Raw genomic sequence first — 24,481 nt, 5'->3', positions numbered from 1 at the left:
TATGAGGTTTAAAAATCCATATTGAAAAATCTTTTCAGAACAAATCTTCAGTGCCTATAATTGCAGAGTCAGCAATGGCATAAATGACTCATAACATCATTTTTAAAAGAGCATACACTTTTTGAAAGAGCATACACATTTTCTCTGATAACTAGAAGATCATAAAATAGGAACAAGTCTTGGAAAATAATGTTTCAAAAGGAACCAGAAAGTTCTAGTTTTAATGGTACCTGATATTCCCATTTTAACAATGCTATGTGTTCTTACAATGATGTGTATGGTAATTATTTCCCCAAGTTTTGACTTCATTTTTTATATTCAACAAATGTTTACTGAATGCTTAGTCTATTTCAAAAACTGTCCTAGGACTTAAGCAGAGCGGATGAAAAAAAGACAAATTTCCTCCTCCCATGAAAGCGCTTTTTGCAACATAAGATCTACCCAATATGAATGTATCATTACACCTCTCCTCTGCTCTTCTCAAAAGAGTAAAAACACAATTCTCTTCCAAGCATTTTCTTTATAGGTTATGTTTCCTCTTGACCCCTTAACTATCTGCTCCCTATCATATCCCCTCACCTGTACACAGTCATACACACACACATCAATGATACACACATGTGGTATGTACCTACAGAGGTTAAGTAACTTTAGCAAACTCACACAGAGGAACTGAGATTCAAACCCAGGCAGCCTGGCTTCCTCATACTCTAAACCACATGTGTCACTGCCATTAGCTACTCCCTCCTCCTCATTTTGTTCCCAAATGACAGGATGACAAATAAGAGTGAGCAGAGGGGCAGCAGTGCATGGTAAATGAAAGAAATCTGTCAGTTGGAAGCATGGGACCTTTCCTGGCCCTGCTCCCTGCACCCAGCCATCTAATCTGAGTCTATTTCTGTATAAAAATTTCTGATAATGGTATCTGCTCTGACTACCTCACATCAGAAAATTATATGCAATATTTTAGATAAAAGGTCATAAAAATGTTTTTTTTTTAGAAAAGCAGGACACAGAATGCTCTATTAAAACTGTAAAAATGCACAGGTAAAATTTGTTTTTCAGTGGAGCAATTATACGTCCTTTTTTTGTTAAAATTATTTTAGGTCATGTAAATTTTCTTCTTTTGGCTTTTCAACATTTAAAAAATTTCTTTGATTAACGTATATTCATTCATACGTTCATTGACTCATCCAACAGATATTTATTTATTTCTGCTATAGACAAGATACTATATTGAAGTTAAAAAAAGAAAAAACAATGGAAGATATTTTGATATGCATACACAAGTCTACAAATATTCTAATGTGATATGCAAAAGTAAAAATTGTTGTCCAATAGAGTTAAGGACTTTTTTTCCTTTAAAACTCTATCTTTAATATTGTTTCTATGTCCACTTTTGAAATCAGAAAATGTTAAAAGTCTTAAAAACACCTCTGAGTACTTAAGAGAAACAAGATCTCATAGGCGACAGCTTATCCCGGAGTAATGCTGGACGAATGAGGTGTTGATTAGACTTTTTTCAAAATGGCAGACGGGGCAGTCATGGGCACTGCTTTCTACCAGCTCCAAATTAAGTGGCGGCAAACCTCGCCGGCAAGGGTCTGGCTAAACAGCTGACGTGACTGACTGAGTCAAGACAGACAGTAGAGGCCATAAGGAATATTTCAAGATGACAAAGAGCTCAGAATTGGATTCGATTATTCTACTTCAATAATACAGATAACATCTCCATGTCTGGAACTGAAAATTCCAGCACTTCCACTGGAGCCTAACGGTTTTATGTACAGTGGTGGGAGGCTATGAAGGAAGAAGAGAAACCAGAAGGAAGCCATAGAGATAATGTACCTGGATGCTGACAACCATCTCTGGCCCCATACCAATCCATCCTCCACGTTGAGGCCAATGTTTATAAAACACATTTATGATCATGTACTCCCAGGCTGAACCTCCTTCAGTGGCTTCCCACTGCTTTATGTCCCCCATTGTTTGCTTCTCATGGCCCCCCATGCCCTGGATCATCTAGCTCCTGTCTCCCCATTTTGTGGGCTTCAGCCATGCTTCCTTCAGTTCCTTAAACTCCCAGTGCCCCTTCTTGCTCCCTCGGAAAGCTGCCCACTTCTTTTGTCTCTCCACTCCCTGTCATCTGTCAGGAGGCAGCTTAACTGCTTCTTCCTCAGAGACGCTCTCCCTGAACACTTCTTGACTGGTCAGGTACTCTCTCCTAACATCATGCTAGTTTCCTTCACAGCCCTTATTACAACGCTATAGTTAAGCGGCCATTGGTGTGATTGTTTTATTTCTGTTCCTCTCTCTGCTAAACTGCAGAGACCATGTCTGTCTTGCTTCCCACTGTATTCCTAGCACCTGGCACAGTGCAGGTACTCAGGACCCTTAGTGAATAAAAGAATGAGTAAGTGGGGCTTCCCTGGTGGCTCAGTGGCTGAGAGTCCGCCTGCCGATGCAGGGGACACGGGTTCGTGCCCCGGTCCGGGAAGATCCCACATGCCACGGAGCGGCTGGGCCCGTGAGCCATGGCCGCTGAGCCTGCGCGTCCAGAGCCTGTGATCCGCAACGGGAGAGGCTGCAACAGTGAGAGGCCCGCATACCGCAAAAAAAAAAAAAAAAAAAAAAAAAAAAGAATGAGTAAGTGTAATTTGTAAAAAGCAACAAAAGTTTGAGCACATTTTGTATCACTATGGCAGATTGGCTAGATGCTGACTCCTTAAATCTTCTTCCCAGCACTCAGGAGGTCCCTTGTCAGCCTGCCTTCCTTCCAGCTGGGTTCTGGGAGCGTGAGACTATGCTCTGGCCAATAGAATGTGTGCAGAAGTGATGGTCACCCCTTCCAGGACTAGCAGTAGAACAACCTACACAATCTTCTGGGCCACTCTTTCCCCAGCAGTGTGGTTAGACGCTAAAGACTCTGAGATGATGCAAGCACCTGCGGGAGGGAGCCCAGGTCCCTGAGTCACCTCTTGGAGGAGGGCCACCTCAATCATAGTGGGCTGGAGTAAGAAAATGAAACTTCAGATTGAGCCATTTTGACTTTTTTCTTTAAGTACAGTGGCTACAGCTAATTAATACAATTGCTGTCATTAAATTGTTTCTCAGTCTGGATACAGAGTAAAGCTAGTGACACTGAAGTAGACTAGTGGTGTGTCAAAGTGTTAACCCACCTGAAGTTAAAATCCTGAGGTTTTCCATCATTAAAAGAAGACTTCAATTAAAGAATAAAGCCAGGATTTTAAATTAGTTCTGCATATACTAATGTGAGACTTACCCTGACATTCTAGTCAAAGGGAAGGAAGTTCTGAAAGTCTAGGATGCAAGGAAGAGAAAACATACAGAAAAGACCTGAACATATTAAAAATGAGATGAGGCCATCAAAGAATAATGACTGGTCCCTCAATTAGAGCTAAATTTCCTACATGGTCCAAACCTATAGGTCAGATATTCAGCAGTAGGACCCTTGCTTTTAATAAAAGTGCAGCAGGGAATCTAATTATTTAAAAGATGCAAAACAGATCACATCACTCTCCTGTTCAAAGGTTTTACACTGCCTTTATAATAAAATTCAAGATCCTTAAGGGGCCACGAGCCCTCACATGCTTGGGTCGCTGTCTCTGTCTCCAGCTCCAACTCTGCCACTCTCTCCGCTTTGCGGCTGCTGTTCCCCCTCCCTTCTAGCTAATTCCTGCTCATCCTTCAGTTCACAGATCAACTGTTACTCCTTTAAGAAAGCGTTCCCCAACCCTCCAGATTAGGATGGAATCTTGATTGACTGCTTATTACAAACTTCTTGTCACAAGTCCCAATGTCTGGCACCTTGTCAGTTCTCAATAATCATTTGTTAATTGATGAGGTGGAAGGTCATGGGAGACAGTAAAGAATAACAAGAAAATAAAGACCTTACTTTATGAGCTGGAACACCCTTGAGCCAGTCTTCCCTTGAGGTGGCAGGATCTTAAATGTTCTAGTTAGTGACAGATCCTTGGTCTTTCAGATGGGACAAGTGGGACCAGTCCAACTTAAAGCCCAAGTGGAAATCACAACTTATACAGTGTGCATTTTGTAAAGAAGGTGAAAATGGAAGTGGAGAAGGAGTCCCTTCTTGGTCCACTTTTAGGCAATTTTAGGTCAACAATTGAAAAGAAACAGCAGTCACAAGTGACTGCAGAAGTATTTTCATACAATGCAGGCTACACAGCATTCAAAAAGGAACCGGCTACGGCACATACAACAACATGGATGGCTCTCACAGGCAAAATGTTGAATAAAAGAAGCCAGACAGAAAAGAGCACATACCGTAGGAATCCAGTTAGACAAAGCCGAAAACTGGCAAAACTAATGTAGGGTGAAGTAAGTCAGAACAGTGGTTACCTCTGGGGAGACTGACGGGGGGAGGTGCAAGTGAGCTGCTGGAAATACCGTCCATACACAGAGGTGTGTACACATGAAAAATTCATTAGGCTGTAGACTTATGATTTGTGTACTTTCCTGTATGTAAGTGGTACGTTAATGAAAAAGAAAACAGGGACTCCACTGCTGAAACCCTTGCAATGGCCCCATCACAGTCTATAGGATAAAGTCGAAATTCCTCAGGAAGGCAGACAAAGCTCTTTGTAATCTAGCCCCTCCAGACGCTCTCATCTCAACATCCAGCGCCCCACAGGTGCACAAAACACTCCAGGCACACGGTTCCCCCTGAATTCTCTAGACGGGCCATTTCATTGCTCATCTCCGTGCTTCTGCATCTGCTGTTCCCTCTGCCTACTGAGGAACACCTGCTGTGCACCTGACACCCTCCTGTTCCTCAGGGAATAGCTTTGCTCTGCCCGTTCGGTGAAGACTCCCTGGCCTCCCTGGGGCTGAGGCAGGAGCATCTTCTCCTCAGCCACCCTCCTGTGTATTTTTCATCCCTCCTATAATTTATGACAGTTATCATTCTATGTTTTAGTTGACATTTTACATGTCTATTTCCCCACTAAATATAAGGCTCCTCGAGGGCAAGAATCATGTACTGATCAGCTCTGTATCCTTACCTGCTGGCATGGTGCCTATCAGACAGAAGGTGCCTGATAAACATTTGCTGAACTTGAACTGGATAATGCACAGTAAGGCGCATAACCAGTAGCAAAGAATAAGGACATTTTGACCAATGTTAGTTTAAAGAAACTAAAACCTTTTAGAGCATAAGAAAGCAGAGATAAGTGAGGTAAAGAATCAAAATGAGGGACTTCCCTGGTGGTTCAGTGGTTAAGAATCCACCTTCCAATGCAGGGGATGTGAGTTCGATCCCTGGTCGGATAACTAAGATCTCACATGCCACGGGGCAACTAAGCCTGCGTGCTGCAACTACAGAGCCCGCGTGCTGCAACTACTGAGCCCATGCGCTCTGGAGCCTGTGGCCGCAACTAAAGAGAAGCTCGTACACCACAACAAAGATCCCGCGTGCCACAACTAAGACCTGATGCAGCCAAAAATAAATAAATAAATAAATATTTTTAAAAAAGAATCAAAATGAGTAGCTTAGTCTTCAAATATGAGGTCTTAAAAAAAAAACAAAAATGAGGTTTATTTTTAAGTCCAAGTTGAAAATATTACACTTAACAGATTAAGAGGAGAGAAGCAGTCATGACAATAATTTAGGGGTTTGTGTTTGTGGGTGTAGGGCATGAATTAGGTCAGGATATTCACAGTAATAGCGGTAATAATACCTAATTGCAGTATCTAACACTTACTGAATGCTTACTATCTACTAGGCAATTTACATTCATTATCTGATTTAATCTTCAAAGCAACCCCCTGAAGGTCTGCTATTAATCTCCACTTTACATATTAGGTAACTAATGCTCCAGGAGAGTAAGGAGCTTGCTGGAGGTCACACTGACAGGATGTGTCAGAGATCGGATTCTAACCCAGGCCTCCTGAGTCTCCAGAGTCTGTGGCAGTGAGACTTTTATCAGTGACGCTCTCAAATGAGCATCTCAGAAGCTCATACTATGGTGCAGTAATAGGCAGAAAAGTGACACAGCCTCTCTCCTGTGTTTACTTGTAGTATTTACATGTCCGTAGCTGGAGACTTACCCTTGGGAAGGAACTCCCAGGAGTCCCAGAGGTATGGAAAATAGTCTAAAAATAGGCCCATTACAAAACCACATATGAAGCTGTGTGGCAATTTCCTGTAAGGTACTCAATCCAGTACCTGCTAGGACAAAAGAGAACCACCCTAGAGGAACCCACAAGAAGACATATCTGAAGAAATGGTTACCAATGGCCACATGCCAAAAAGAAAAAAAAAAAGAGAGAGAGAGAAAAGAAAACACCTGGATTCAACAGAATCTTATGACAGACACATGGGTCCTGCAACAACCCGCAACACACATTGTACTAAATGTCCTGGCAAGCTGAATGCCATCTGGTTTATTTTGGGCAAACCTTGGACACAGTGTGTTTAGTGTGGCTTCCTAGGGTGCTGAAGCATGTGTGCCCATTTACTTGGCCTCTCTCCCGACTGGCTGCAGTGAAAATGACCTCTCTGGCCACAGCAGACCACCATCAGAAGAACCACCAGCCTCTTAGAGACTCTTCACGTGGTTCGTGAAGGCTCGGTACTTAACTGAAAAGGAAGGGTAATAAAGTACCCTAAGATGAGCGTGTGCATCCCCGGCATCTTTACCAAATTATGTTGCCAGATATTTCTATGTTATTCCTCAAGGTACCTTCCCAAGCCAACATTTCTAGGGTGTCCTGCTACTCTGTAATATAACTAAAAAAAAAAATTTTTTTCAGGTCATAGGGGAAGGCAAACAGACACATTTTTTACATTGACAGGCCTAGAAAAATAACAATGCACTGCCTGTATTACACAATGGGGCCTTGTATTTGTACAGCTAAGCTGCTTTAAAATACCACCAGTGGACCCAAACTAAATCAATTTAATGACCTCAGGTGAGGACCCAGGGGATGTCCATTGTTACAGCAAATCTCAACCATGCAGCCTCGGCCACAGTCATTGAGTCCCATCAACGTCTCTAAAATGTTACTGTGAAATATATGTTTTGGCCCCAAAGAAATAACAGCAGCTCCTGGACTTAAGGAAAGGAAAAACAGTTGATTTTATAGGAAAGTGCTGATTCTGTTTTATTCACAGCAAAGAGACTTACGTCTAATATTTTTCTAAATATTATTCAATTAACTTGCAGAACTGTACATGAACTACAATTTGAATAATAGCAAGAAGAACTATCCCGACTCCCTCCTAGAGACAAGATTTTCCATAATATACTGTTTCTTTCTAATTGTTAGCTTCTCTAGTAATGAACCACTTTAACCACTAGTAATTTGTTGCTATACTTTCTTCCATGTCCTTCGGTTTTAGATTCTTGTATATTTTGGAACACAGTGATGGGAGGGAAGAAGAATAAGGGTGCTGAGTGGCGAGACTAAAGGATGGAGAAGAAAGAGAAATAATGAGGACGTAGAAGGAGATGTTGGGAAAAGGAGGAAAGTTGAGTGCAGCTGATAAAGACAAAAATATCAGGGACGGGGCGCTTGCTCATCAACACAGGGAGAAAGTATGTGCATCAAGGCTGGGAGGGAGGGTAACGAAGGGCCTCTCATTAGTTTTCCAATGTGGTTGAGCCTAAAAATAAAGTCATGCACACCTTGTGCTGTGTTAGCAGCCAAAAAGTAAAGTTATCAACACTACTGTTGAGCAGCTAAAGGGCAATGCAAAAACTAGCGGGAACTTGACCCCTACAGAAGGGAGACAGCTTAGAGGGTAGAAAAGCACTCAGCATTCTCAGCACAAGCCGTCTCCAGAATTCAAGGGAAAGGTGTCTCGCCCTCATCCTCAGCACCTCATTTCCCAGTGTCTCTGAGGCTATCAGATAAAATCTGACCATTCAACAGGCAGCTGAATTTATTACGGACTCAGCTCATTACAAATCTAATTACAAATGTGATGAATTTTAACAGTCTACTTTAAGTAGCAACGCTAAGGCAGAGGGGGCAATTTTAGTATTCCATGCTATTAAATATATTATTTAAATGAGAGTCCTATTTCATTTATAAGTAATACTTCACTGGAATGTTTCCATGTAATTGTGTGGCATAGAGCAGGAGATTCATTATTTTAAGAAGAGATCTAAATTAATGTTATATTTAGTAAAACAAAAATAATATATGTTTTTAATATACAAGTCAGTCAGACAACCACATAGATAGTTGACTGTGTCTTCAGTTCAAATGCACATAATGTTCCAGGGAAAATGGCTGTTTTAAATATATGCAGAATTTCAGTGGACTGGCTACATACTGGAGTCACCTGGAGAACTTTAAAAATTGTTATTCCCAGGCCACACTCCAGACCAATGACTTCAGAATCTCTGCAGGTGAAATCAGGTGCCAGGAGCTTTAAAACCTCAGGTGATTCCAATTTGCAGTCAAAGTTCCAAACTACAGCCAAAAAGGAAAGCCAGATTGCCCCTAACACACTGCCCTCAACTGAATCTTATGGTTGTGGCCTATCACTCCATCTTCTTTTACCCCTCAATCTGGAATCTTACCTACCACCAGTTTTGGGATTTGCCTCCCCAAACAAACAAACAAATATGCAAACAAACAAACAAAGCTGCGGATAAAATGTCTTTTGTATGGTACACAATGGTATAATAGATGTTTCAGAATACCTGTGTAAATAAGAGTACTAATATTAGTAATTTTTATTATCATCAGTTGAACTCATACCATATGCTAGGACTTGTGTTGGTGAAATCTTCCCACAACTGTGAAAGGGAGGTGTCATTAGCCCCATTTTACAGGTGAAGAAACCTAGTTAAGGACAGAGCCACCATCTGGAACTACCATTGACCTGGCATGACAACATCTTGTTTCATCCAATCTTCAAAGCAACCCCATGAAGTAGACGTGGTAGAGAGAAGGAAACTGAGGTTCAGAGATACGAACTATCCCGAGGGTCTGTAAGTACCAAGCTGCAGAGTTGGGGTGTGGATCCTGGTAGCGCCTGACTTCAGAGCCTGCCTGATCACTTAAACACTAACTTATAAAATAAGCAAAGCCTGATTTACTAATATCCATTTCGCAAATACCTTCTGGTAAAATCTTTTCTTTTTCCTGACTGTGGCTGGGAAGGGGTAATCTGCAGGCCTCCTCTTCCATATAGCCAAGTTTCAAAAACGAATTCAGAGCAGTGTAACTCAACTCGAGACTCTGTGACGTGGCAGGAGGTTGGCTGAGATGACTTCAGTTATTCTCAGAACAAATTTATTGCTCCTTGCAATTGTGCAATCTGAAATTTTATGCATTAAGAAGTCCCTAGATCTATAGTGACTAGATACATAAAGCAGATTCTTCTTTTTTAATGACAATCTATCCACTTTAAGTGGGAAGAATAGAATCTCATAAACGAAAGGATTCTTGGACTCATTTGGTCCAATTTTCTCATTTGTTTACAAATGGGGACACTGAGGTCCAGAAAAATGATTCTTTCCAATGAGCCAAAATTTTTTTTCCAGAATACTTAGACCAAGACAATATGCCCTGCTCATTGGATATGGAACTAATGAAGAACACACATGGGTTTATAAAAAGAAATTAAACGTAGAATTAGGTCAGAGTGCTAAGGAACTAGAGGCCTAGTTAATTCCACTTCCTTTCCATGCACTTCCTCTATGAAAAAGATACTGTGCTCTGTATTATTCCAAAGCCATCATAGGGCTACCAGGGAGGGCCATTTTCAGGCTCTGATTTATGAAGAGCCTCAACGTTTCATGTGGCATGAAATGTTGTCTTTTTTCATTCTCATTCTCTCATGAGTACACAGTGGCTACCTGTCATGTGATATCACAACAGACTAAATGCAAAAGGAGATAGGAGAATCCACCTGTCTTTCATTGCCAAAGACATTAAGGAAACTTGCAAAAATTTAAAACAATGACAGTCACTACATATGTATTTTTTTTTGAAAATATAGTTGTTTTTTATGAAGATACATTTACTTTCTATGTTTACACAGTTCCATATGTTACTATGTTAACATGTAATGAGTTTATTATCATCAGGCTTAATTTCTAATACATAAACAGTAACAGATAAAACATATAAACAAAAGCTCTCTGGGGTTTCTGAATTATTTATAAGAATGTGAAAAGGTCCTGAAGAGCATAAAGTTCAAGAACTGCTGCTTTACTGGGTCATAACACCTAGAGTGAGCTATGAATTCAGAAGTTATCCTGTAATTATTTTGTGAGTAGCAAAAATAAACTGCATTGTATTTTCAGTTAAACGCATTAACCAAGTGCTTTTATATAAATAGCATACACTAGAAATGTCAATAATGAATATATCAATATTTAAAACATATTTTTGTAAGCTTGTTTTGACATTTCTCTATTTTAAATGTGCTAAGAGCTTAAAAATATTCAGCCTTTCTTGAGTTTTGAACATCCATTAGTGAAGAAAACATGGAATTGAACTCAGGTTTTGGCAATGCCATCACTCACGGCAAGTATTTATTGAGCACTTACTCTGTGCCAGGCCTGTTTCTAAGTGTTTTCCACTTGTCCCTCATTGAGTCCTCACAACAGTACTAGAGGATGGCTTGTTCAAGGTCGTCTTCTGGTAGGTGGTAGAGCCAGGATTCGGAACTGTCTCCAGAGCCTCTGCTCTAAACTACTGCGTGGACCACTGCAACTTATCCAGTCCACTCCTGTGTGAGGAACGTTCCTCTCCTTCTTGCCAGAGTAGAAGGCATTTTGAGTGCAAATGAGGAAATGGGAAATACAAATCAGAAAGGCTCTTAAGTATGTGACGGAATGTGGATGAAAGTCCATAGATCTGCCTCTGTTGCCTTTACATTGTGGGTTCCTTTAGGGCAGAGTTGTGCTTACTCCAGTTGTGTTATTTATTCATTTGGAAAATAACACCCTATGTGTGAAATGCTTCAGGGCTGGGAGATCAGATGGTAGCTTTTAAGGACTTTTTCCCTGGGGAGGTGTGACACAAGAAATTCTCATATAGGCAATATGTCCACCTATTTCCATGATGCAAATCTGATTGCCTTACTCAGTCCTTCTTCAGCACTTTAAAAGGAAACGTGATACTAGTAGACAATGATACAAGAGAAACAATCACTTTTCCCAAACCCACATTTGGACAGAGGGGTGAGAGAGCCAGCTGGCCTGATGTTATTACATCCAGATGTGGCACAGCCTTTAGTCTGGGGAGGTATGCTACTAGGTGCTTTTAAAATATACATTATCATTATTGCAGTTATAAAATACAATATGTACCATCACCATCACTGCTAGTAGCAGTAGTCTCTCATGGAAGAGTGTCAGGCACCTTACTTCTGTAGAGACAACCGCCGATTTGGACGTTTTCCCCTGCATTTCTGCTCACTCTAATCCTAGTTATCAGAGAACCAAGCAAAGAATTATAGGTATTCTTTGCTTAAGCATCTTAACACACAATATTATTTCTAGTCAGTCGGGCAACTCAGGAGTGGGGAGAGTGGTATTCCGACTAATAACCAAAATCCTACCTGTGCTTTCTAAAATTTACTCTAATTTTACAACTTTTATCCTGCCATGATATAAATGTAATAGCAGGGAAAAATCATGATTCAACTGTGACACAGAAAAAGAAAGTATTTTCACTTCAAGTGAGAGGAGATGCAATATCACATGTGTGATTAGACACAAGAAAATTTGCTTTTTGAGTATCCTCCAGGGATTTAGTCTCTTGAGTAACAAGACTGCTATCATTACACGGAACCCATATAATTTAATAGGTATACAGTGATATGAAGCCACTATTAAAAATGTGAAATAACCTTGGCCTACCAAAAAAAAATCATTCATCTAGTAATTTCCTGAATTCCTTTCACATTGAGATGACAAAATGGAATTTTTATTTATGAAAATATATGCTCAAATTTAAAATGTGTTAAGACCAAGCCCTGCATATAATAATAGGAGCTTAACATGGTGAGGATTAATTTAGCAAATTTCATTTTCTTCACCGTTGGAAATAATATTTGGAATAATGTTTTTGTTTGACTTTATTCATAATTTATTTGTGAATACTGATATTATGACTTTCAACTTAAATGCACAAAACTCTATAATCAATCTTTATATTAGAAGTCCTAATACAAAAAACCCAGAGCAATTATTCTGTATGCAATTTGTCCCCCAATGTAACAATTCTCCAAAGTTAATAAGAGGGGTAGAGTTCCTTAAAGAAATGGTACCATACATTAAAAATAATAATTCCCATTTTAAAAAGAGATAAAAAGGGAAGGAAAGAGAGGGCTCTGATTTCACTTTCACAAATTTATCGACTGATCCTTGGGAGCAAATACTGTTATCCCCTTTAACAGACAAGGAAAAGTGAAGGTCAGAGAGGTGAAACTCACCCAAAGTCTCCAACCTGATAAACAGGGAAGTTAGGATTCAAACTCAAATCTGTCTGGCTCTAGGGCAATACTGCTTATCATTAACTGAGAAAAGTGAAAGACAACTACATAACCTGAATAAGATTCACTGTTATTTGATGAAGGTGCCCAGAATCTGTTCAAAGTTTCTTCATCCCAACTGACTTTCTTAATGACTAAAATTAGATTCACTTGATTAAATTAACCCTCTAGGCCCAGATGAATATAACCAGCTCTTGGAAAAGGGCTCCTGTGGCAAATTCTCTGTTTATCAGAATTTTTTTCCAGCTCAACTCTAGGCGTTAGCTGTCTATTCTGGATTTCCTATCATTTGTGGCTAATTTCAAGGCAAACTGCAGTTTCACACTCCCTTTTCCTTTCTTAACAAGTTTGTTCTTTATATAAAATATCAGTGTTATCTCAAGTTTACCTTCACCATTTCGGCAATAGCTCCCAACACATCCATTTTTTATCAAACACTTGAAGCAGTGGGAAAGGTGTTGTTAAAGAAACTTCTATCAATGTCCTGGTAATGCAAATGAACTTACGGAAATTGTAAATGGAGGGAGGGATTTATTACTTGGGCAGATGTCCTGAAGACATAATTGAGCTCACTTATGCCTCATTTTCAAAACTAGAAGCAACATTATTAACTTTCTATATCAAACTATATCACTGAAGGTCTTTGAAAACAGACATGAGACAGTAAGGTGTAGAAGATTCCATTATTGAACAAGCTCACTTTCAGAAGATGCCCTAACACAATGAAGTGTGACATTATCTACGTGGGAAAAAAAAAAACCACCACACTCTTAAAATATGTCCCTATGAAGTTTCAATTCTAGCCCCACCACTTACTATTTAAAAGAACTTGGATAAGTTTCTTGAGTTCCTTGAGCTTCAATTTCCTCATTTGAAAACGAGGCATTAAAAAGGCACAGATTTCATAGGGTTCAATGAGATAATCCACATAGAGGAGTTAGTTTAGTGCCTGGCACATAAAAAATGTTCCATATATATAATGGAATATTTCTCAGCCATAAAAAGAAACGAAATTGAGTTATTTTTAGTGAGGTGGATGGACCTAGAGTCTGTCATACAGAGTGAAGTAAGTCAGAAAGAGAAAAACAAATACCGTATGCTAACACATATATATGGAATCTAAAAAAAAAAAAAAAAAGGTCATGAAGAACCTAGGGGCAAGACGGGAATAAAGATGCAGACCTACTAGAGAATGGCCTTGAGGATATGGGAAGGGGGAAGGGTAAGATGGGACAAAGTAAGAGAGTAGCATGGACATATATACACTACCAAATGTAAAATAGATAGCTAGTGGGAAGCAGCCACATAGCACAGGGAGATCAGCTCAGTGCTTTGTGACCACCTAGAGGGGTGGGATAGGGAGGGTGGGAGGGAGACACAAGAGGGGAGAGATATGGGGACATATGTATATGTGTAACTGATTCACTTTATTATAAAGCAGAAACTAACACACCATTGTAAAGCAATTATACTCCAATAAAGATGTTAAAAAAAAAGAAGATATGCAGATGGCCAACAGGCACATGAAAAGATGCTCAAAATAAAAAGAAATTAAAAAATAAAAACACTAAAAAATGCTCAATAAATTACTATTTATAATTAAAATATTATTAATATTTTATTTGGAGCCATCTCTAATTTTCCACTAGGATGAGTGCTTCTACAAGCTTACTTACACAAGCATGTTTCTTTTTAGAAAATAATCAATTTGTTTTTCCAATAGTTACAGAAGGCCAAAAAAAGCAGGGGGGGAGCAATCAGAAAAATATAGAGAAAGGGAGGGGAAAGAACTCTAGTCATGGCAGCAGATACCTTGAGAGTGGCAGGGAAACTTTCAGCAGAAGATGATTTCAGTAGAATAATTATTACACAAATGACAATCATGTAGTTAGCAGTGGTCATAGATTGCTTATACCAGTTAGCAGAGTAGATTCAATACGGCTCTTACAAGTTAGGACTATATATACCATATATAAATTAATTCAAGGATATAGACCAGTGAAGTAACCCAGGGAAAAAGATAACAGAGATAAACTTTGGTCAAATATAAAAGGGAGATCTGAAAAGAAAATGAATACTTCTACTGAAGAACATTTATGATACAAATAATAAGTCAGATTAGGAGAAAGCATGGAAAATCTCTGCAATCCTTCTGAGAAACTATCCTAGCAAACCATCAATAATACTCTGGTTCATCTAATAGATTTTATTATTTTTCTTAAACTATACTTAGTCATATTTAAAGACATTAACTGTTATTCTGCTTTTATACTAATAATATCACACTTCAAAGTATGTCATAGTATCTTTTAGGTCAACATTATTCAAAAACACTGACACTCTATTTCAAAATTTTTTGTCTTAGAAAAATAATTTAATAATAATTTTCTCTTTCCATTTGGTTTCTGTTACTGTGTCTTATCAAAATAGAGTTTGGTTTCTTTCTAACTTAAAAAAATTAGGGCTTCCTCGGTGGCGCAGTGGTTGAGAGTCCGCCTGCCAATGCAGGGGATGCGGGTTCGTGCCCCAGTCCGGGAAGATCCCACATGCCGCGGAGCGGCTGGGCCCGTGAGCCATGGCCGCTGAGCCTGCGCGTCCGGAGCCTGTGCTCCGCAACGGGAGAGGCCACAACAGTGAGAGGCCCAAGTACCGCAAAAAAAAAAAAAAAAAAAAAAAAAAAAAATTAAATACACGTAATGATTCCTGTTGCATTCCACTACCATACTATATGTTTTGTCATTTTTCAACAGTTTGAATACATGCACAACACAACCCTAGACACTGGAGAAATAAATAAGGTGGATGACTGAAGGTTTAAAAATGAAAATGATCAACTGAACCCCTGAATAAGAACACCATATGTTTTTCATCCATTTTCTTGCTACTGTATTCATTGAATAGCTCTTACAAGAATAAAACCTTAAGGAACATGAACTTGTGGCAAGACCAGACAGAATATTCTGGAACTATGCTTTGAAGTAAAATTATTCCCTTAACATCAGGAGATTTAATACTACCATTTCACCATGAAAATAATCACAGATGAATGGTCTGACCAGGACTAATTGTCTTTGAAGTCTTTAAATTCGAGCATTAAAAACAGCACTTGACAAAACTCTTTACCTTATCAAAATATTACAAAGAAAACAACTTGCGGGCAAAGCTCAGTCTCATTTGGCTTGTATCTAAAATCAAAGCTGCAACGTGAAGCAAATTAAAAAGTGTGTGAGAATCATGTTATGAAGACAACCTAAATTTGAGAGCCTGACCTTTGGTGCTTATTTTACATTATCAAGGTGATGAAGTAACTGCTGGGTGACACTGGCCGTTTAGCAATCAAAATCAGAACAATCAACATTTGTAGTCTTTCGTTTTATGATATGTGTTCAAATTCTGTACCAGAAAGTGCAGCTGTAAAAACAAATTTTATAGCTGAAGCAAAACACAAAAAATGAATATACTGGGTTCACAGGAACATTTGCTTGCACCTGGATGAGTCTTTTGGGGTGTTTGAGAGTCAGAACATTAAAAACTGAAGGCTTTCCTCAGTGCTCTAGTAGCCCCCTTCCAAACAAGATTAGACAAAGCTTTAGCACATGCTGTTCCTTCTGTCTGGAAAACCCTTCATGCTGCCTGCATTCACTTGACTTATCCTTCAGAGCTCAGCTGAAGTGTCACTTCCTTGAGGATGTCTAGCCTGACTTCCCAGGTTCAACCCTCCTACAACAGCGTACCTCTCCTCCATAGCACTTAGCACAGCTGTTACTTGACATTTTTATGTGTGGTTATTTGATAAGTTCCCTTCCATTAGACTATACGCCTCATGAGGGAAAGAGGACATGGATGCTTGTTCTCACCTTACAACCCCAGAACCTAGCACAGAGTTGGGCACAGAGTAGATGTCTAATGCATGTTTATGGAATGACAAAAGGGAAGGGAAGAAGTAATTACAGTTGGTTGGTAAGGCAGTTGGTTGGTTGGTTAGGTAAAAATGATGACTAGAATTCTACCCCAAGGCAAGCATAGGACAGTGGTATCCCCCTCACTCTGTCTTACTTGGTCCCCTTCTACCTTCTTCCCTCTTTCTTCTCTCTGCAGCTCATGCTACTGAGAACATGGAGCAAGTCAATACTATATATCATAGCCTTCTAGTTCCCTCAGTCATCTTCACATGCTTTACTCACCCTGGACCTCACACCTTCCTTTTGGTCAATATGGTCAGTATTCATTCACACTTGCACTTCAATACGGGCTTTCTGGAAGTGGGTCTTAACCAAAAGAGTGGCTGGAACAGCACGGTGGCAAACTTTCAGAGCAGGGATGTGCACTGAACTGATTTCACAGCAGGGCCACTGATGACAGATCCCTGAGGGTAGGGGTCATCACTAATGCCTATGGGAATCCAGGGGGTACGGAATCTGCTTTGTTCTATGGCTAGGAGTGGAAGGGGGCTGATAGTGTTTGAGGTTTAAGAGGCCAAGAAATCCAGAATATCAGATCCTAACAGTCTACAGAATATTCAGCGAGCCTTTACCATTCTCCGGACTACAGTTAGAACCATCTTGCTCATAAACACTGCCCTATGGCTTGTAAAAAGTCAAGTATTAATGTAACTTGTGCTTACCAACATAACCTGTGATGGTGAGAAAATAAAAGATGGCCAAGTAGAACAAGTGTAAAGGGGCTTTTAAAATTTTTATTAATAGATTTTATTTTTAGAGAAGTTTTAGGTTTAGAGGAAAATTGAGTGGGAAGTACAGGGAGTTCCTGTATTGCCCTCTGCTCCCTCTCCACAGTTTCTAAAGTGTCTTTTAAAAAATATAAATTTAACTGCCAGAAATAAAATGCTCTAAAATCTGTCCCCTTTGTTTCATATTAATTGGCAAATTTTCTATTTTAGATAAGGATCAACACTAATAAACCTTTTTTTTTTTTTTTTTTTTTTTTGCGGTACGCGGGCCTCTCACTGCTGTGGCCTCTCCTGTTGCGGAGCACAGGCTCTGGATGTGCAGGCTCAGCGGCCATGGCTCATGGGCCCAGCCGCTCCGTGGCACGTGGGATCCTCCCAGACCGGGGCACGAACCCGTGTCCCCTGCATCGGCAGGCGGACTCTCAACCACTGTGCCACCAGGGAAGCCCTAATAAACCTATTTTAAATGACTTTGTAGTTTGTTTCAAAAGTAGAAAAGTTAATAAATATTGATGAAAAAAAGAAAAAAGAAAATGAGAAAGAAAAGAGAAGAAGGGAAAATTCAAACATAATTCTTCCACTCAAAAGTAACTACAAAAAGTTTATTGGTACATATCTTTCCACACTTTTTCCTGTGTATATATTTTTAATTTTTAAAAACAAAAATGGGATAATATTCTACGTATTATTTTGGTTAAAAAGGTGATGGTTATCCATTCAATAGCCATTTGTGTACTTCATTAAGTATTCTTCAACATTATTTTTAATGGTAGCATAATATTCCATTTTAATGGATAACCATCATCTATTTAACCAATGCCTCCTAGCTCTGGATATTCAATATTTATTTGTGAAACTGCAAACATCTATTTCCCCAAATTCACTCTTTTATACATCTTTAAAGAATGGCACTTTGTAGGGTGAGAAGACCAATGCAGTGAAACACTGCACAATTTATTTTAATCTTTATACAAGATACTAGTGTTGGCGAGGCGGGGGAAAAAGAAAAGCTCTTCCTATGACCCTTGTTTAACTTTAGACAGATGTGCATGTTTCAAGGCCAGCAAAGTGATAAATAGGTTTTGGCAGCTCATTCTCCCTACCTTGAGTAGGATTACAGTGTGTCATTGGAGTGGATCATTTAGAGCAGGAAGCCAAGGACACTGTGTGGTGTTCTCCCAGGAGAAATTCACAGATACCTCATAGAAGGCTTTGGCAGGATTCTCAACATGCACAGAGAAGCACAGAAAGTGGCTTTATTATAAGGCTCAAATTCAGCTGAAGGATCCGCTAGGGAATCCAGAGAAAGGAATGCCTGGGCTTGGGTTAAAATAGCTGGTTTATTCTTGCTTTCACAGAGCACAAAAGCTTTACTGATTTGCCCCGCAGTCATTTGCTAATCTCACACCTTGAGATAAGTAACACACACACATCCTCATTAACACTGAGTCAGTGACTCTGAAGGGAAGGAGATCCAGGAGACTAAATTCCGAATTCACAATGATTTACTCTACTTCATATCTCATTGCAATTCAGTGTAGCTATCAGCCCAGCACAGACAAGGCAAAGACGTTTCTTCAGCAAAAGCAGCCATATATCAAGTTTGCTGTGAAATTTCCCAAATGCTATGCTTTAAAACTGTAGTACTCAGTTATGGGTACATAATTTTACCTTCTAAGTGACTTTAAAAAAAAATTATTATTATTATTTTAGTACATGTGCTGCCGAAGCGAGCACTATGACTTTTTTATTTTTAAAGATAGAGTTCTGCAGTGGGAAAAAACCCCCCAAAATGCTACCTCTGTTTATTCATTTTATTATAACTAACTTTTCTTCAAAAAGGGGAAAGCTTGCTAGTTTGTTTTTTTTTAGCCTGGTAATAAAAGCAATGCAACATGATACTATATAAATCCATACAACATGGAAAGGAATACTCTAGAAAGTAAAAAATCACCTTTAATCCCATCATCCACAGATAGATGCTATTAAATGGTTGGTAGCTGGTGTATACTGTTAGAGATTGTTTTCCCCTGACACTTAAATATTTAAAAAAATATATCAGACATACTAGCTTTGTAACGTTCCTTTCTACTTTAACAATATGCATATACATCTTTCTTTATCAATCAAGTTTAAATGGCTGCATAATTAACTATTTTTAATACTTAAAAAAATCCTGACATATTTTTACTTTGACAATTACATTAGTAAGACTTTTTTCTTCTTTTTTTTGGTCATGTGTTTAATGTTCACATCTGACTTGTTTCTAAAGAGAGAAAAATTCTTAGTAGAAATTCATTAAAATAAATAACCTAACCATTTATAGTTACACATTTCTACATAAGCAAAGACTATGCACAATAAAAACAAAACCATTAGAATGTCTAATAAATGTTTACTTCTTCTGAGTTGGTTTTGTCAGTTGTTTACTTCTGAAATGAATTAAATTAGAATTTTTGACAGTTTATGTGTTGCTTAACATGCGTTACTTAAAATGAGGTATAAACAATAAGATCAGATGATCTGTACAAAGTAAAAGCATTAAAAGAAAAATTCAATTAAACTAAGAAAGATACTCACTAGACTTTATAAATTTGAAATTAAATTAATTATGAAAAGTAAAAGTCAATTAATTCTCAAAAAGAATCGTGATTAGTATCCAAAATGATGAAAGAAGAAGAGTGTACAGATTAAATTTTAAATTGCTTAAGAATCTTTTAAGTAATACATCATCAGTAGAGTGCATGAAAAAGAAGTCATTGACTTATGATATGTAAAGTGATTGATTTAAGAGGGTAAATTAAAATAAGAAACCAACATTATCAAATGGTTTTGATGCTATATACGACAGCACCAAACCTATGCTTACTGATTATCTCCTATGCTCCTGCTCACAGCACAGACTGATGATGATCTAGAAAGATATCCCTAATCTATATGTTTACATAGCAAACGGCTGATTCTGCTTTGAAACAGTGTGTTTTTTTAATGTTTATAAATTATAATAGATCTCTTTAAGATTCTGATGAAAGCTGTATTTGAAATACATATCCATTTTAATACAGACACAGACGATTCTTCCTCTAAGTACTCTCCCTTCTTGCTTAGTAATGGATGCCTTAGAAAAAAGACTACATTTCTTAGCTGCTCTTCAAGTGAGGTGTGGCCATGTGACTAAATTCAATGAGATACAAGCTTAAGTGTCATGTTCAACTTCCAGGAAGTGTTCTTAAAGGCAGGGATCATGGCCTTCTTCCACTTCCTCCCCACTTTCATCTTTATTGCTGGCTTAAGTGTTTAAGCTGTCATTCTGGACTATGAGGAGAAAACCAGAGGCTTAGTAAAGCAAAACAACAAGAGGGAAGGAGCTTGGGCCGCTGATGATTGTGGAACTGCCATACCTGTCCTGGATGGCTTATCTCTGGAGTTTGTATAATTTGAGAGGAAAGTGGACTTACATTTTGTTAGGTCAGTTACTTGGTGTTCTGTCACTCACAGCTGAACCTAATAGTAAGTGATACAGGTATAAACACATTCGAGTTTGCATATAATTTTGGGGCAGGGGGAGGGATGTTCATGGAACCCAAATTATCACTTTAGAAATAGGATACAATGATAACTACTTAATGTTTGTACTCTGTAATTAACAAATTTTTTCATATCCATTGTCTCTCTTGATCTTCACAATCAGTCTGTGAAATAAATATTGTTTTTAATCCCATCAGTTTACAGATTAAGAAACAAACAAACAAAAACACCCCCAAAATTTATTTAAAAGCAAAAACAAACACAAAACTGAGGCTCAGGGTATATCTCTTGCTCAGTTAATAATAGAATGAAAACTGTAACCAAGGGAATGATTCCAAACCCCATGCTCTTATCACTGTTCCAATGACTGTATCACATGTATAGGTATTCCTAACTTTCATAAAAAATCATTCTTAAAAACATCTAAGCAAGTTAGATATATATAACTTGAGAGTAAGAGTTATGTTCTAACAGGGGGATTCTATTCCCATATAACTAAATAAAATTTTAGACATTATAAAGTTCTTCATTATATTAAAATTGTTTCTACTTTTTTTAGCACCAGGTAGTAATAACAATTTTCATATGATTATTTAAAATATAAAAAGCAAAAAAAAAAAATCCCTATCAAACTACTACTGGCATTTTTCACAGAACTAGAACAAAAAAATTCACAATTTGTATGGAAACACAAAAGACCCTGAATAGCCAAAGCAATCTTGAGAAAGAAAAACGGAGCTGGAGGAATCAGGCTCCCTGACTTCAGACTATACTACAAAGCTACAGTAATCAAAACAGTATGGTACTGGCACAAAAACAGAAATATAGACCAATGGAACAGGATAGAAAGCCCAGAGATAAACCCACACACATATGGTCACCTTATTTTTGATAAAGGAGGCAGGAATATACAATAGAGAAAAGACAGCCTCTTCAATAAGTGGTGCTGGGAAAACTGGACAGATACATGTAAAAGCCTGAAATTAGAACACTCCCTAACACCATACACAAAAATAAACTCAAAATGGATTAAAGACCTAAATGTAAGGCCAGACACTATTAAACTCTTAGAGGAAAACATAGGCAGAACACTCTATGACATAAATCACAGCAAGATCCTTTTTGACCCACGTCCTACAGAAATGGAAATAAAAACAAAAATAAACAAATGGGACCTAATGAAACTTAAAATGCTTTTGCACAGCAAAGGAAACCATAAACAAGATGACAAGACAACACTCAGAGTGGGAGAAAATATTTGCAAATGAAGCAACTGACAAAGGATTAATCTCCAAACTTTACAAGCAGCTCATGCAGCTCAATATCAAAAAACAAACAACCCAGTCCAAAAGTGGGCAGAAGACCTAAATAGACATTTCTCCAAAGAAGATATACAGATAGCCAACAAACACATGAAACAATGCTCAACATCACTAATCATTAGAGAAATGCAAATCAAAACTACAATGAGGTATCACCTCACATCAGTCAGAATGGTCATCATCAAAAAATCTACAAATAGGGCTTCCCTGGTGGCGCAGTGGTTGAGAGTCCGCCTGCCGATGCAGGGGACATGGGTTCGTGCCCCGGTCTGGGAGGATCCCACATGCCACGGAGCGGCTGGGCCCATGAGCCATGGCCGCTGAGCCTGTGCGTCCGGAGCCTGTGCTCCGCAACGGGAGAGGCCACAACAGTGAGAGCCCGCATACAGCCAAAAAAAAAAAAAAAAACTACAAATAATAAATGCTGGAGAGGGTGTGGAGAAAAGGGAACCCTCTTGCACTGTTGGTGGGAATGTAAATTGATACAGCCACTATGGAGAACAGTATGGAGGTTCCTTAAAAAACTAAAAATAGAACTACCATATGACCCAGCAATCCCACTACTGGGCATATACCCTGAGAAAACCATAATTCAAAAAGAGTCATGTACCACAACGTTCACTGCAGCACTATTTACAATAGCCAGGACATAGAAGCAACCTAAGTGTCCATCGACAGATGAATGGATAAAGAAGATGCGCCACATATATACAATGGAATATTACTCAGCCATAAGAAGAAACAAAATTGAGTTACTTGTAGTGAGGTGGATGGACTGAGAGTCTGTCGTACAGAGTGAAGTAAGTCACAAAGAGAAAAACAAATACTGTATGCTAACATATCTATACGGAATCTAAAAAAAAAAAAAATGGTTCTGAAGAACCTAGGGGCAGGACAGGAACAGAGACACAGATGTAGAGAATGGACTTGAGGACATGGGGAGGGGGAAGGGTAAGCTGGGACTAAGTGAGAGAGTGGCATGGACATATATACACTATCAAATGTAAGATAGATAGCTAGTGGGAAGCAGCCACATAGCACAGGGAGATCAGCTCGGTGCTTTGTGACCACCTTGAGGGGTAGGATAGGGAGGGTGGGAGGGAGACGCAAGAGGGAGGAGATATGGGGATATATGTATATGTATAGCTGATTCACTTTGCTATACAGCAGAAATGAAACTAACACACCATTGTAAAGCAGTTATACTCCATAAAGACGTTTTTAAAAAAAAAAGCAAAAAAGAAAAACCAGGAACTTTAATATGCAATGCTTCACTAACATCACCCCTATCTTTCCTCTGGTGACAGATCTTTTCCACAGCAGTGTGTAACCCAAGACAGGACAATTCAAGTGCTCCCATAACAATTTTATAAATGGAGCTGGTGGGACAAAATTTCTTCTCTGGTGAATGATTATTAGGATATGAGCCTTGGGACTCAGATACTTAAAGAAAACCTCATGTGCAATAAAAGATCATCATACACGTATAAGAAGAGGGTGAGACAAGAGACAAAGATGGAGAGAGAGAGAGTCCTGCTAGTTTTAGCCCCTGAGATGTCCAGGCTGCCCTGGCTTCCTCTCTGTGACTGGACTGAGTCTCCTCCTAATAAAACCATCTTCTTTGTGAAGGTGGTCTGAGTTGGGTTTCTGTTACTTGCCACCTAAAGAATACTGACAAATATAAACATTAAACGTAATACTGTAAATTAAATTACTGAGTGTTCATCCCTGCACTCTTTCAACATTTATTTTATAGGCACCCACTAAGTGAGGGGTACAGGGTTAAACTCTGGGGATACTGTGGTAAGACAAACAGACATGGTGTCTGAACTTTGGGAGAGGAAAGGTTTCAAGGACGAAATAAGCACAAACTAAGTAACTAGCAAAAGAGTGGTTTTAATCTTGAGAACTGGGATTTGCTGACAGGAATTCTGCAATCCTAGCTCTGATGATCTTAACCTCAAAAATTCTGTCACGAAAATGTGGACCACCTTCTTTTCTTGGCAGAGAATTCCAGAGTGGACTATATCCCTATCAACATTCTGTGAACTTCTTCAGCATTTGAAAAACTAGAGGGATACTTTCAATTCATACTTTTAGAGCGCTCTCAATCACTGTATCACTACATCTTCAATGGCATCTTGTATATCTTACTTAGATTTTCTTTCTTTTTTGACAATAAACATTCAGGTGATCAGTTTAAGGATAGTGTCCAATTGAGCCTAAAGATTCACTATTTTTAATGCTCCTAATCGTTTCCAATTTGCATCAATGAAACTTCATTTGTTGATTTCTTGCAACCATTCAACAAGTATGTATTGAGAGCCTATTATGTCTCATATTCTTTTAGGTGCCTGGAATAAAGCAGGGAAGAAAAGAGCCAAAATCCCCAGTTCTTAAGCATTTTATATTCTATTAAATTCTAGTAGAAATCTC

General features: G+C 38.7%; 1 protein-coding gene and 1 long non-coding RNA gene across 6 annotated transcripts in view; both read right to left on the bottom strand.

Moving 5' to 3' along the window:
* The window catches only part of SCFD2 (sec1 family domain containing 2), a 411,092-nt gene that overhangs the window by 171,071 nt on the left and 215,540 nt on the right, over positions 1 to 24,481 (bottom strand). The gene's annotated exons all lie outside the window — the stretch shown is intronic.
* On the bottom strand, positions 13,588 to 22,696 carry LOC125964241 (uncharacterized). The gene is made up of 2 exons (XR_007477041.1): positions 15,199 to 22,696; positions 13,588 to 14,973 (listed from the first exon to the last, which is right to left on the bottom strand). It is a non-coding gene; the product is annotated as an uncharacterized LOC125964241 (long non-coding RNA).

Source organism: Orcinus orca, chromosome 4 (assembly GCF_937001465.1).
Source record: "Orcinus orca chromosome 4, mOrcOrc1.1, whole genome shotgun sequence".
NCBI lineage: Eukaryota > Metazoa > Chordata > Mammalia > Artiodactyla > Delphinidae > Orcinus > Orcinus orca.
The sequence above is the reverse complement of the archived record's forward strand: the minus strand, read 5'-3'. Positions and strand labels throughout refer to the sequence as shown.